The sequence below is a fragment of the Myotis yumanensis genome, unplaced genomic scaffold (genome assembly GCF_028538775.1).
Source record: "Myotis yumanensis isolate MYYU_CA2020_CCGP unplaced genomic scaffold, mMyoYum1.0.hap1 SCAF_2, whole genome shotgun sequence".
Classification (NCBI taxonomy): domain Eukaryota; kingdom Metazoa; phylum Chordata; class Mammalia; order Chiroptera; family Vespertilionidae; genus Myotis; species Myotis yumanensis.
The window spans coordinates 146,831,184-146,845,056 of record NW_027223753.1 but is presented as its reverse complement, the minus strand read 5'-3'; the positions used below and the strand labels follow the sequence as shown (position 1 = coordinate 146,845,056).

At 40.2% G+C, this 13,873-nt stretch overlaps 1 long non-coding RNA gene across 1 annotated transcript in view; it reads right to left on the bottom strand.

Annotated features, from left to right (window-relative positions):
• LOC139002130 (uncharacterized) overlaps positions 1-13,425 on the bottom strand; it is an 89,766-nt gene extending 76,341 nt beyond the window's left edge. The window contains exon 1 of the long non-coding RNA XR_011470125.1: positions 13,337-13,425. This is a non-coding gene — a long non-coding RNA (uncharacterized lncRNA). The remainder of the gene's footprint in view (positions 1-13,336) is intronic.
• Positions 13,426-13,873: the final 448 nt, after the last annotated feature.

Below are 13,873 nucleotides of genomic sequence, written 5' to 3'. Positions count from 1 at the left end.
CAAGACACTTATCTTTTCTTATACATCCTTTCCCAGGTCTGTGCTGCTTCTCTTCAAACAAGCCTCCTATTTCCTCAGCAACTCTCAAATCTCATCCATGTGCCCCTGAAAACATCATTCGACAAGAAACTGCTCCTTACCCATAACCTGCTTAGATTCCTGCCACCTGTCAGCCTCAACTGAAACATGATTCAGCCCCATGCACCATTTCCCCTTTTCCCTTTTCTTAAGAAAGGGTGACTAGTTTTCCTATATCCTCTCACACTGGAACCTGGAAATAAAGCTGGCAATGTCCTTTTACATCATTTCTGTATCGCTAGGGCTTCTAGATCTCACTATGAGAACCTGAATTCCTTCTGAAGTGCCTTGTCTCTACACAGGAGAGAACCAAGGGAATGTCAGCTGTATTTAAGATAGATGGGGCATATAGGTTTGGGATATAGTATTCTTTACATCTTTATTAGATATGAAATGTTTTTTAATGACTGCCTTGTGGCTTGGGTTATCTGTCTTGTCTGTCCTATGCTCCTCACTCAATTATCTACCAAATCCTAACCACATCCCATAGATTGTTAAAACTAGCACCAAAAACTCAGTCTCCCGCTCCATCCCCACTGTTCAGTGACTTTGATGCCCATATGATGACAAACCCAAAACTCTTGAGGAAAAACATCAAGAACTAAAAAAAAAACAACACACACAAAAACCCAACAAACAAACAAACACACCTCTCATATAAATAACAAATAGACACAGACAAAAGTGTGGTGTTAGCCCGAGAGAAAAGGGGGAGGGTAGGTGGAGGTGGACAAAGAGGGCATAAATGGGGATGGAAAGAGACTTTGCTTGGGGTAATGGGTGCACGATGCAGTGTGCAGATGATGTTTTCTTAAGTTGTGTGCTTGAAACCTGTATGGTTTTGTAAACCAATGTCGACCCAATAAATTCAATAAAAAAAAGAACTCCAAAACTAGTCACTTCCTCACTCAACCTATCACCTCATAGATGAATTCCTGCTCTTATCATCTAGAACTGTTCCACCCCTGAAATTTCAAACTCAGAATATCTTACCCCTTAAATGTTATCATTACAAGAAAAAAAAGTGTAACTATGTATGACAAATGTTCATTTTGCAGTATGTACAAACTTCAAGTTAGTGTGTTATGCACCTGCAACTAACATGATGTTATATGTCAATTGATACTTTATCAAACTTTTTAAATTATAAAAACGAGATCATATCATTAAAAACAAGAGTATCCTACCCTGACACAACACTCTATCATTCTAACAATCACATCCTTTCCCTCCTCCCACTGAACTAACGATCTTAAGATTTCTAAGCCCTGACTCCACCAATTGCTCTCATTTTCACTTAAGCTATTATATACTTCCTAGGTCTTTTTACAAAAACTACTTAACATCTTGAGCTTATTTTGAAAAAAGACTAAAACAACAGATTTCTTTTCCTTGTTGTCACATTAATCTTGATAACTACAGAGCTGCTAGCTTAGCTTACATGTAATTAGATTAGTAATATAATTTGCCAGTTTGTAAATCTCTAAGAACAATGTTTAGCTATTGATGTGGTTACATTAGAAGAAATTTATATTTTCACAGTGAGGTTGGTCATGAGGACAGGGAAGAACAGGTAGAGCATACTTAGATTTCAATAGGCTTTGGGTTTTCTCTTTCCCAAAAAGATAAAACTGTGATAGAAAGGCCCACTATTCCCAATCAGCACTTAATGCAACCCAAGATGAAATGCATGGTAAACCAACATCCCTAAAGTATTTATTAATACTTAGTAAATAATTAGTATTTATTATTTAAAATTCTATGAGGAAATTAAAAAGAAGTCCTTTTAATTAAGAACATTAAGTGCATATCCTCTTAAAAAGAATGGAAGAAGAAAAGCTTCCCATACCCCCTCCCTACCTCACTTACTCTCTACCATGTGCATTTGGAGTTGGAGATCAAACAACACTTGAGTCACTGAAGCAAGTAGGCTCCTGTTTATATCATCTGGACAGTTCTTTCCCTAAGAACAGCTAGGAGTTTTTGTAATGGGCTACACAATTCTGAGGTCAAAGAGAGAAGGCTGGTCTCATTTCCATAATCAGCCTTCCTAAACAATACAACATGTCTACAGTTTGAAACCAATTTCAGAAAGAATTAGTCATTGCTTGTTAAAGTGGAAGTATGCTTTCTGAGGCTGGAAAACTAGTCCAAGTTCACAATGACTTTCCAGGGACCAAAGATTTGCATTACTGAGTGTGGACCTACTTAGGGAAACAGAGAAAGGCTGGAGGGAAGTATTGCCAGAAGGTTAATCTTCAAGCAATCCCCAGGAGCATTCCTGTGTTCAAAAGGAAAGAAATGGGAATTCTCAGAACCACCTGGGGAGAGCAAGAAGCTCTCAGCCACTCCTTGAAATGATTCTATAGAAGCTGTGGGTCTGTCCCCTTCCTTCAACTGTAGCACAAGCCCTAGTCAAAGGCATGCAACAAAGAGATTATTCCCCTGTGCACTGTACAGTCCCTCCACGTGCATCTTCAGAGGCACAGATTTCAGATGCTTAATTCTTATCTATTCCTTCAGCCAAGCTTTCAAATTTTCCCACCATGCTCCTGTTCTAGTAAAATGTGTAATATGTAACATGCTCTGCATATACCATATGTCAGGACACAGCTGTCCTTGACAGATACTGATTTTAAATTGGTTAGGGAACAGGAGTATGTCCCCTGATGGTCATCCTTCTAACTTGCAGAGGTTAAGTATAAGAAATTAGATAAGGCCCTGACTGGTTTGGCTCAGTGGATAGAATGTCAGTCTGCAGACTGAAGGGTCCCAGGTTCAATTCCAGTCAAGGGCATGTACCTTGGTTGCGGACACATCCCCAGTAGGGGGTGTGCAGGAGGCAGCTGATGGATGTTTCTCTCTCAACAATGTTTCTAACTCTCTATCCTTCTCCCTTCCTCTCTGTAAAAAATCAATAAAATATATTTAAAAAAAAGAAATTAGATAAGAACAGGTACAGAGGAACACGTAGTTTTCAATTTTAAAAAATACTGCCAACTCAGTTTAGGGAGGAAGATGGGGGTTGATGTATTTTATTATATTGACCAAAGGTAAACAGTAAAAGAAGAAATAAGGTGATGCTAAGTAGGCAGAATTAAAAAATATGATTATAATAAACTCATCAATTATACATCATGTTCTCTCTTTAGGAAAATCTATGGGGGGTGGGGTGACAGAGATTTTCCCTTCTCAGAAATCCCTCTCTCTTCTCTAGATTGCAGGGCTAATGGAGTATAAACCATAGAAAAGAAAAATTCAATTAGAACATCTATAGAGCAAGTCTTAAAAAGATGAGGAGTTGCACTGGCCAGTGTGTCTCAGTTGGTTGGAACATTGTCCCATACACCAGAAGGTTGGGGGTTTGATTCCAGATTAGGGCCCATACCCAGGTTGTGGGTTTGATCTCCAGTCAGGGCTCATGCAGGAGGCAGCTGATCGATATTTCTCTTTCACATTGATGTTTCTCTCTGTCTGTCTGTCTCTGTCTCTCTTCCCCTTCCTCTCTCTAAAATCAATAATAATAAAAAATAAACTGGGTTCATTTATCACACACACACACACACACACACACACACACACACAAGGAAATTACATTAAAAAAGATGAGGAGTTGCCCTAACTGGTTTGGCTCAATGGATAGAGTGTTGGCCTTTGGACTGAAAGGTCCCAGGTTCGATTCCGGTCAAAGGCATGTACCTTGGTTGTGGGCACATCCCCAGTAGGGAGTGTGCAGGAGGCAGCTGGTCGATGTTTCTCTCTCATCGATGTTTCTAACTCTCTATTCCTCTCCCTTACTCTCTGTAAAAAATCAATAAAATATATTTATATAAAAAAAGAAAAAATATGAGGAGTTAAGAGAGCCTTCTCTGTGGAGATGCACTATAATAGTCTTCATTTAAGTTCCTATTTGATATCCATTTAAAATGAGAAAATGGAGAACCAAGATGGTGGTATAGGGAGTAGACCTGTGCGTACTGTCCTCTCACAACATCATTGAAACTACCAACTATGAGGCAAACAACCACCACTCAGAACCATGTGGAAGTTGGCCCAGTGGGAGATCTACAACTGGAAGAAAAGAAAGAAGCGCAGTGAGTCTGAGTGGGAGCTACGGAGGCGCCAAAAACAGATGTACACAGTCACACGCCAGGCGGGCTGCAACTGGATGCGCGGTTTTTTTTCAATCAGAAGCGGTTACGAACCCTCGAATCCTCTGGGCTTGCTCAGGGCGGGTCTCTGAGGCCCCAGATCCCACGGGGAGAGGCAGCAGGGCCTTGCAGCGGCCGGAAAGCGAGGGAAGCTCTGACGCGTGGCTGCTAGCTGGCACTGGGGGACGTGAAGTCCTGGTGTCCCGGGGAGGCGAGGGGCCACAGACATGCCGCCATTGCTATTTCCTCCGTGCTGGCGACTCCCTGAGACCCCGCCCTACTCAATTTACATCCCCATCCAAGCTGTGCCAGAGGCACAAGAGGAAATGCCTGTGCTTTTACAAACTCTCAAATCCACTGAGCTGGTTCAGGCGGGATCATGAGGCACCAGACCCTACGGGGAGAGGCGGCATGGCCTTGCAGCCATCAGAAAGTGAGGGAGGCTCTGTCACACAGCTGCTCGCCAGCACTGGAGGACGCAAAGCCCCGGTGTCCCGGAGAGGCGAGGGGCCGTGGAGACGCAGCCAGTGCTATTTGCTCCGCCATGGTGACTCCCTGAGACCCAGCCCTAATCAATTTACATCCCCTTCCAAGCTGTGCCAGGTGCACAAAAAGACCCACCTGCGCTTTTGCAGCCTAACCCAACAAATTGCAGACTTCAACTGCTCGCACCCATGGGAGACACACTCAAGAAGCAGACCCAGTAGAACCAGGATGGCGGTGTAAGGAAGAGACCTGTGCGTGCTGCCTCCCACAACAACATCAAAACTACCAACTATAGGACAAACAGCTATCATACAGAACCATGGGAAAGCTGGCCCAGTGGAAGCTCTACAACTGGAAGGAAAGAAAGAAGAACATTGAGACTGAGTAGGATGCACAGAGACACCAAATACAGAGCCCAACCCAACAAACTGCAGATTTCAACTCCTCTCATAGAAAGAAGAGCATTGAGACTGAGTAGGATGTGCAGAGGCACCAAGTACAGAGCCCAACCCAGCAGGCTGCAGATTTCAGCTCCTAGCATCCAGGAGGGACGCACTCGGGGGGTGAAGTCGGGTTTGGGGCAGGCCGGGGCTGGGCCTGGCTGGGCCGGCGATGTGGAACCGCTGTACCAGCAGGTGCACAAGCACGCCCACCGGTTCCAGTCTCGAGTGGGATGCTGGGGGACGGCAGACAGGCAGTTTGTGCACTTGGTGGAGGGTGTAGTCCAAGCAGGCATCCTGGATGTTCAGCCAAAAGGAACGCCTGGAGATTTTGTCTGGTGGGGAGCCGCCTGGCAGGGGACAGAGGGCCAAACTTCGTGTCTCCCTGGTGAGGCTGGGACAGCCCCAGTGAGGTCGGGACGGCCCTAGTGAGGTCGAAACAGCCCCAGTGAGGCCGGGATGGCCCCGGTGAGGTCAGGATGCCTCCAGAAAGATCGAGACGGCCCTAGTGAGGTCGAGACTGCCCTGGTGAGGTTGTGACGGCCCCGGTGAGGTAGGGACGGCCCCAGTGAGGTTGAAACAACCCAGGTGAGGTCGGGACGGCCCCAGTGAGGTTGGGACTGCTCCAGTGAGGTTGGGACAGATAATGGGGACCAGTATAGACTGATGAACAGGGGTAGATGCAGAGGCAGAGCAACATTGAACAGACTGTCAAACTACAGTGGGAAGCCTGGGGAGGGTTTGCGGGGGGGATTAAGAGATCAACCGAAGGACTTATATGCATGCATATAAGAATAATCAATGGACACAAGACATTGGGGGGTAGGGGCCGGGGGAATGTCAAGGGGGGAAAAAAGGAGACATATGTAATACTCTTTGTAATACTTCAAGAAATAAAAATTATTTAAAAAATAAATAAATAAATAAATAAATAAAATGAGAAAATGGAGGTTCCGAGAGTAAATGAAATGCTTGAAGTCACAAAGATACTTAAGCAATAGACAGAGTCCTGTTCCAAAGCCAATCCTCCTCCTACTCCATGCTATATGAGGGTCAAAAGGCTGAGGAGCCAATTATCTTTTGGGCATTTCCAGATGTGACCATTTCATCCCCACATTTTAGGTTAGCTGTGGTTTCTGGATGCTCCTGCCTTCTAAGTGGGCATTCAAACCCAGACATATAAAGTAAACAAAGTCAACAACAAAATATTAATCTTAGAAAGTTCTTTTTGTTACCCACAAAGATGGCCTGAGTATTCAGAAAGACTCCTTTCACCACACACACACAAGAAGCTCTCTTATGTTTCACTTTGTAATTAACAGATGTCACTCAAGTGTTGGCATTATGACAGAAATGCTAAGTACATTACAAACATGTCTTTATTCAATGCCAGCAATAATTCTATAAAATGTGTACTAATGTACATTTTAGATGTCAGTAGGTTGAGGGGCAAGGAATTGGATAATTTATTTCAAATTCATAGCAAGTCACAATGCCTTAGTATAAAGCACCTGCTATCAACCTCATACCACATGTCATGGAAGACAGATAACATGGCCCAGGTATACTCTTTGACCCGTTTATTCTCCTCCTCAAATAGCCAATAAATTCATGTTACCCACAGATTTCAATTTTTTTTTCAAAATAAAATTTAAGATATCAAAATCTGGTTTCAGGTTATCTTTTTAAAAATTTCTACCCTTCAGCACTAGTCTTCATACACCCCAGGATTCTGGTCATAGTCACTTGCCTGTCTCTTGACTGTGTCCTGTGCTCAGCCCATGCTGTTTCTTTCACCTGGGATGAGCCTTATGTCGACACCACCCGTCAAAGCCCTTTCCATCTTTCAAAGTCACACATAAACCCAATGTCTTCCATAAAGCTTCCTGAGATCCTCCTCCAAACTACTTTCGTTTACACTCCCATAGCAATGTCATGTCTCCTATTGTGACATTTATCATTCTTGGCCTCTTATGAGTTATTGGAGTAAGCTCATGGCTGACTGAAACCACCCCCCCTTTTTTAACACAGGCACGTATATGCACACACGTGTGCTCCACCTGGTAGGGGTCAGAGGCCACCTGTATGATGGCCCCAGTGATCTGCCTCCTAAAACTGACACACTTATGTAATTCTATCCTCCTTGAATCTAAGCAACATCTAGTGACTCACTTCTCTTTTTGATTTTTTTTTAATTGACAAGACAGAGAGCGGGGGCGGAGAGTGAGAAACAGATTGGTTGCCTCCCACATGCATCTTGACTCGGTATCGAATCTGCTATCTTTGGTGCATGGGACAATGCTCCAACCAACTGAACCACACTGGCCAGGACTAGTGACTCACTCCTATCAAATGCAGACTACAGCAGAAGTGATGAGATACCTCTTCCAGGATTAGATTATAAAAACATGATTTCCATTGTTGGGGTTCACTTGCTCTCTTGTGCTGAGGGAGCCAGATGCCATGCTGTGAGATGGCCAATGCAGAGGCCCACATAGCACAGAATAGAAGGAGACCTTTTTCCCTTTTTCTCTCAAGACCAACAGCCTACAAGGGACTTTATCCTTTTAACAACCATGCATGTGAACTTGAAGTGAATCTTCTATCAACCCTTCAGATGAGACCGCAGCCCTTGCTGACTACAGCCTCTTGAAAGGCCTTGAGCCACGGTGCTCACTTAAGCTGTATGCATATTCCTGACCTACAGAAACCATGAGCTAAGCTTTGTTGTTTTAAGGTACTGCATTGTGGGTTAATTTACTACACAATAGATAACTAATACAGTAAGGGTGCAATGTGTGAATTATATTTTAGTATTTTAGGATACATAGCTGTAATGAAAGGAATATACTAGTATATACGCCCCCCCCCCTCCAAATATAAAATCTTTACTTGTGTCAAAGCTATAAAGAAAAAGCAATGAACACTTCGGTTTATAATTCAAAGGAGTTGCACCAAGAATTTGTAACCAGGCAGAGTTCTAGAAAAGACTCATTTCTTTCTTTTTTTTTTTAATATATTTTATTGATTTTTTACAGAGAGGAAGGGAGAGAGATAGAGAGTTAGAAACATCGATGAGAGGGAAACATTGATCAGCTGCCTCCTGCACATCTCCTACTGGGGATGTGCCCGCAACCCAGGTACATGCCCTTGACCGGAATCAAACCTGGGACCTTTCAGTCCGCAGGCCAATGCTCTATCCACTGAGCCAAACCGGTTTTGGCAATTTCTGAATGTTCACTATCAAAAGGGAGCTATTCATTCCAGGTACCTAACACTAGATAAATGATGTAGAGGATGTGGATGAAAAAAATAAAAGGCCCTACTCTACAAAAGCTCTATAAATTCATTCATTAGAATTCTTGCTTGACAAGGCGTACGACTAATGTTCAAGGTACTGCCTCTCACAGTACGGATGCCACCTGTCTTTAAATTTACCACAGTACAAAGATGCCCTCTTAGTGCGGTAGGCAGTGCATTTGTCTCATAAATTAACCACAGTACAATGCCACTCTCCTGAAAAGAAGAATAAAATTGGCTGTTTATTGGGCTTATAAAAAAATATCATGTTATTTGCAAAACAACCCATTGAGCACAGAGAGTCATTGCTATAGACTTTAGAAAAAAAAACCTAACTTCTAAACTTTCCCAAGGATTTAGCTATGATTTCATGGTAAATGTCCCTAAAATGAAAAGTGACATAATGGATGGAGTCTCTCAAATTCAACACAAACAATAGTATCACAAATAATCCTCTCTACATCCTCCCTCCCGAAAAGGATAGAAAAGACAAAGAAAGCTTTATGACTAAAAAGTTTCTCTAAACTCAGGTTTTAAAAAGAGAATAACCGCCCTAGCTGGTTTGGCTCAGTGGATAAAGCGTCGGCCTAAAAAGAGAATAACCAAACTTAAAAAGTATTATCAAGGATTAATTCAAAATTAGGATAGTCACAGGTTTACTTAAAATGTCAGTAAAGACTAATTCTAGTTTGAGGTAAGCTAATGAGAAGAGTTGAGCATGAGAGAGGCTTTGCAAAGCCATATTTGGAACTTGTACTGAAGAAGGATGGGCTCCACTGCTTAGCATGTGTTTAACACCTAACAGACAGTAGAATTCTTATTTTGTTTGCTTCTTCCTATTTTTTAAAAAATGGTTCTTTAAGCTAAAAGTGATAGAACAAAAAATGTCTAAGGAGAACTGAAAGCCCAGGTGGAGTGAGGCTCCCTAATTTCTGGGCGCAGATTAAACAATGTATGATGTAAAAAGAACTTGCTTTGCAATTGTAATTATGGTTTTCTTGGCAAATTCCTTAAAGTTGTTTCCATAGACAATCTTTAAACATGATGTACATAGCTAGTGACAAAATTAGCTGCTAGTTTTCTTGAATCACACAGATATTCCTGGACAAGTTAGTTATGGAGTGAATTGATATCCAGTTACTTTATATCCATTTGATCTTTCTAGTTTTTAATGCTGGGTGCATTTGATTGGGTGGTGTCTCCACTCATTGGCTAATGCCACAGCCTTAAAGGTTGTTAAATATTTTTAATATACTATCACTCATGGACAAATATTAAATCTATAACTGTGTAGATGAAAGCTAATCTTAGCTAACTCTCCAGAAATAATGATAGCAATTGAGAGAGTATAGTACAGACCATAATTATCTATATCTGGTAATATCTAGGCAGAGGGCTATACATATACCATAATTGATCTTGTTGAGAAAACCAGTAATGAATACAATTATTGGGATACAGGTCCTAGCTGTTAGGTCTGTGGCACTGGACAGAAAAGGGGATAAAACCTTTGGAGGGTTTGGAAGATTCAACAAATTAATGTATATAAAAGTATTTAGAACAATTTTTGATATACATACATATACAATAAGTTTTCATGATTATAAGAGCCTTGGAATTCAGAAATGAGGCCCCCTTACTAATAATTACCAGATGGAGTTTTAGAAATTGCCAAAAGCATTTTGCCATATAATCAAAAGGAATAAAAGACTCGGGAATATGAAATATTCATATTTTATTGTCTACAGATCCCATAGGCAAATGATATATTTTGGAGGAAAAAAGTTAACAACCAATAATATCTTAGCCCTTAGAAATTATTCCATTACACCCACGAGGAGATGGTCTTTCCAGTAATCTACTAAAACTGAAAATAGGGTACTTTTTATACTGTATCTTAGCAATTTATGAATTTGAAATTGACTCTAGAATTATACATGATCTATATTTCCTAAGCTATTGCTTTCAAAAATGGTTTTTGTAATATAGATAGCTGCTAGCCATGTTTGGAAGTGGCTGTCACTCCTCAAGATCACTGGCATTAGATATCTAAAATATTTTGCTAATAAAAGAGGGGCATCTTTGTCTTGTATTAATTTGCATTTATAATTTTTTAAACTAATGAAAAAGCTTTCCTGGCTACTTTAACTTGTTGCCTACATGACTTAGAAGATAGCTTGAAGAGACTTTGTAATTATATCAAAATTTTTATGCCCAGGTTGTGGGCTTGATCCGCAGTTGGGGTGTGTATAGGAGACAGCTGATCCATGTTTCTCTCTCACATGAATATTTCTCTCCCTCTCCCTTCCCTCTTTCTCTAGATTCAATAAAAACATATTTTTAAAGAAAAATTTGTGGTAAAAATGGCTTACATAATTTTAGGTAAATGATCATGAAATGGTTTGGTTTTTTTAAAAAAGATAACACAGCTATTAAAAGGTATAACAAATTCTTTAGAGGTCAGATGCTTAAATGAAATGGTTCAAAGAATACATGAATTAAGAAAGTCTGTTTAAATATGGAAAAATGTTTTAAAAAGTATTTTAAGTGCAGACTGAAATAAGAGTTGGTCTGGGACAGCATGAAGGGGAAGGCCCAGTTTAACCATAATAGGTTTAAAAGAAAAATATATGACTAAGATAGTCCCAAAACAATATGTAAAGTTTAAATATATAATTTGGAATAGAACGTTCAATAAAGTACTGGATTTTTTATAAGGCTGTGATATTTTCCAAGAAAAGAAATAATTTCCTTTTGGGTGGTGGGCACACAGTGACATATACAGATCTTGTAACATAGAAATTCATACCTGAGCCCTAAAATAAAAAGAAAGAAAAGAAAAAAAATTCCTAATGATGCAGGATAGTAAGAAGCTAGGGAAATTCCTTAACAAATGGAATAAGGGAAACTGAGACAAAATAATTAAACAAGACCAAATAATTTGAGCCATTTACAGCCAGCTAATGAATCACAAATCTTCCCTAACCAAGGACACTTAGGAGCAAATGGTTTATATCAGGTACATTCCAGATGTACCCTCTATAAGCATATTTTGATGAATCAACACATGGAAGGAAGGACACACCTGGAAAGCTACTGAATATTCTGTTAAGACTCTCCCTAGAGACCTCCCCTATAGATAGAAATATCACCAAAGTCAGTTTTAGTGACATTGATTTTATATAATTGACAGGACATTCTAGTGATTACAGCTAAGGGAGCTAGAGGACAGAACAGAAAGAGAAAGCAAGAAGGTTTTTCTCTTCCAAAAGTATTGTCTGCAGTGCCTCTAATTTAGGTTAAATCAGATGAAAATAACCCCATTTGTCAAAGATGGTGTGTAGGACAGAACCTGGGTGGTCATGGAGAAGTAATAAATTCGTAAGCATGCATTTTTATATCTCCATTTTGTATCTTAATATCTTCTTGGTTGGGGATTACTAGTTTAAATGGCTGATAAAGAATGATGTACAATTAAAGACTACAAGATTCTAAGATCAAGAACAAAGAAAGAGCATCTCCCATGACCCAGAATTTAAAAAGAAGCATCTGAAGAGGCATTTAAGAGTTTTACAGAGAAAAATCCTGAAACTAAAGACATGATCAGAATCTACCTGCTGGCCACAGTTTATTCTTCAGCAGCGAGGGATTCAGTAGAGTGAGCTATCACAGAGACCTGCTGGAAATGAATGTTCAGAGTGAACAAAGCCTTCAAGGGCAAGGTCTATCTCCAAAGAAAGAAACCCAGATAGTTTTAAAGATCATGGAGTCAACAAGGACCTAAAATATGTATTGGGAACTTTTAATTTAGGCTAAATCACAGGGATTTTTTTTATTCATAAATACCACAACTGAATACCAATGAAAGGTGTGCATGTGTCAGAAAGATAGTATTGTATGGAAAAGGAGGACCCAAAATTAAAAACAAACAAACAAAAAAAGAAAACACCACAAAACACAATAGCAGAATTTTTAGAATGACATTATGTTCTTAGTTCTAATTAAGTAGAATAAAGTTGGACCTTAGTTTTCCCTGAAAGTCTGGTCAGAAACCTAGAAAGTGTACCCAAGGGCCAGTCTCCCCTGTAAGAAAGACTGGAAGTTTTTCCTGAGTAGGCAATTTGGTCTTTCCAGAGCTTAAAATAAGTCAGGACTCTTTGGTCGCCCCTCAGCAACTACTAAGGAGCCTCTTAGAGAAGAGGTATTTATTTCCAGTAGATGGAGGGGAAATGTTTGCATGTTGAGAGCTAGAAGTCAGTTAGAGAGATCTATTCAAAGCCTTAAAGATGAAAGTGCTGTTACAGAACTGTTTACAACGTTTCCATGTTCTAAATTTTTAGTTGATTGACACCCTTTAGGAAGAAAAACACCTTTTGTGCCTTACTATACAATGTACAATGGCTACTGACCACAGCAAGGAGGAGCTGCCCAGGATCCCAAGTTACTGATAAAAATATTCATCAGCTGTGGCCTTCTCTAAGTGTCTGGAGGAAAACTAAATCCAGGAATTAGTCTCTTCCCCAGCACAAGCCAACTGAGAGAGCACACTGTTGGGCCACATGCTAAAACTAGACAGAGCCTTCTCCATGGACTTTACCTTAAGAACCTCCAAACTTTTGGTACAGTTATTATAGATACCATAATATGATATGATTAGGAAAAGATTTTGTCTTTTACATCAATAGTCTGAAATAATAATAATCATTATTAAGCATTTTGGCCATATATACTATAGATATTCACATGAAATAAATTGAAATAACCAGTCACAATTTTTTTTCTTAACAGAACAATAAGATAATAAGGAAAATCAATATTTTTTTACTCATTCATGCCCAAATTTAACTACTAGGTAGGAACAACTTAGAAAGAAATTCCTACCTTACTTAGAAATTTATGCCTTCATTGGAACATTAAGTCCATAAGCTGGAGGTTGAATTGTGAAGTGAGGAGAGGGGTGATAAATGCTGTAGGAGTCAGACATTGAGGTGTGTTTAGTTAACTACCTAGTAACTGATAAAGGAAACCAATGATGTCATTAGCACTGCTTGTTTCAAAGTAAACTCCTCCCAGATCTGAGTTAGTGCAGATTTTCAAGTCGAGAAATCAAAATGCCCATTAGCAGATAGTATAATGGAGCAACTAGACGTTTACCTATGGAAGCAGAGCACCCTGGTTTCCATACTATGGGTGCCAGCTTTCACCATCAGCATGATTTAGGCACTTCCTGGAGTGGACTGCTCTATGACCTTCATGTTTAGAGCAAACCTTTCTAGTTTGCTGCCGAGTGGTAAAATAAAAGAGGGGGTGTGCTTCTGGTTGCTGTGGGTGATGAAGGTTCTATGAAAGAAAACCCTAACTCTACACAATTCCACATTTACAATTCTCATTGAAGTTGTTTGCTAGAACACCCAAGCT